Genomic DNA, 2,016 nt, shown 5'->3' with positions numbered 1-2,016 from the left:
CTCTGAGACTAATTTTACCCACCACCATCGCTGACCAGTCACAGCCTGCCAACCCCCCAAAACCTCACGAGTGCCAGAGAGCTTTCTTTCAAAGTAATACGTAGCATTTCTCTTTCTAATAAAACTCCCAACCCTTCTTTGTTCTTCTGACATAGCAAAGACCACCCCTGTCTCTGTGTATGCCCTGAATTGCAATTCTGTTTTACCAAATAAAATGTTTTCTTTAGAGATTTATCTGTACATAGTTTTACTTGACCTTGACAATGTCTAGACAAATAACTTCTGCGAATCAGCTGGCCTTGCTCAGACTAAGGTCCTGGTCTTGTTTCTTATCAGGGCTTAGCCGTGCTGGGGGAGGAAGACTGCGGTGGGCATAACGGGAGGACTGTAGGCAGTTTGGTTGTGTAGCACAGGTGGGCAGAAAACACATTTCCTTCACTTCCCCCCTGTGTGGGGAGTGTAGGAGACACCACATCTAGGTCCGTGTACTCCTCTGGGTGGGGACGACCAAGGGGAGCTAAGAATGACCCACAAAATGGTAAAGTCACACAAAGTGAGCGTGGGAAGGAAGGATAAAAGCTTGTCAGCACCTTTTTGGAGGCGTGGGCTCTTAGTGCCTGGAAGCTCTGGAGTGCAAAGGAGGAAGACGATCTTGCTTCACCTCTGCTTGTGTAGCTTTGTTTCCCAACATGTCACTGACGTGTGCTAACCTTCTCTCTACCTGTCCAGCTTCCCTCTGGATGAGTTCTCTGCATGCCTATCCCAGTGCCTGGCATGCAGTACACACTTGCCAAATGAGGGAATGTGTCCTCTGCAGAGACTTCCTCAGACCTCCTCAAGGAGCGCATGGTAGAACAGGTAGGTACAGGAAGCCACTGGAAGCATGGTGGGCATTGTTTTCATAATCCAGTGAACCCTACAGCTATGCAGGACTGGTGCTCAAAGGTATTAATTGTCATAACCCACTGTTGGGGCAATCCAATCACATGGCCCAAACGTTGACACTGCATGAAGAGGTATTCCTTGTGCAGTTTCGTGTACCCACTTCCTGTACCGTAACAGACACCATCTCTGCTAGCTTCCAGTGTAACTTTTCAACATCTTTGAAGTTTGTCTTGGACATCTACTTTTCCTCTTTCTTTGTTTAAAGCAGCGCAGTATTTCACTGTAGTCCACTAGTGGGTGTAAGGATACCGTAGGCACTTGAATGTAAAGATACTGTGGGCACTCAAGCGGAGGGGGAGGGGGAAAGCATTCCCTAGCAATATGGCACCCTTCCGGGTTCTTCTCCGCAGTAAGCAAGACCGCTGGCGCCAACACCCAAGCCCACCCGCGCCAAACCTCAGCCAGTCACAGGTCAAGGCTCACTTCCTGCCCAGCCCCGTCCAATCAGCTACCGCCCCGTCCACCCCCATCCAAACCCTGAACACAGCTCCCTATAAATGTACGCGCAGTCCTTGAATAAAGTGGAACTTCTCTGGCGAACTGTCAGCTCGGGTCCTGTCGTCTTATCAGCTTGGGTCCATGCGCCCTTTCAGCGGGCACTTAGTCTTTTTCCAGTGTCCTGCTGTTGTCAACAGTCAGCTTTCATTATGACAACAAATAGTTCATTCCTGTGTGGGCAGGCACATCTGGTGGACAGGTGACCAGAAGTGGGACAGTGAGTCAAAGGGCACATGCATCTGTGATTTTGACAGATATTGCCAGAAAACACTCCACGGCAGTTCCACTTTCGTTCTTTACTTTCACCAGCAACACTTTACCAGCAGACGATTTGTCGTACTTTCATATTTCTGCAAACATAACGTGTGAGAAATGGTATTGGTACTTTTAATTTGCATTTATCTTATTATAAGTGAGGTTGTGTATTTTAAAAATATTTTTAAAGGGCATTTGTATTTCTCTTTCTGTGAAGTTTGTTCATATCCCTTGAAAAATTAGGTTAATGAACTTGTCGGGAAACACTGTGAAAGATTTTTTAAATGGACAAAATAAGATGTGAAAGATTTTTTTTTT

The sequence above is a fragment of the Galeopterus variegatus genome, unplaced genomic scaffold, assembly GCF_000696425.1.
Source record: "Galeopterus variegatus unplaced genomic scaffold, G_variegatus-3.0.2 Scaffold9512, whole genome shotgun sequence".
Classification (NCBI taxonomy): Eukaryota; Metazoa; Chordata; class Mammalia; order Dermoptera; family Cynocephalidae; genus Galeopterus; species Galeopterus variegatus.
This window is presented reverse-complemented; position numbering follows the sequence as displayed.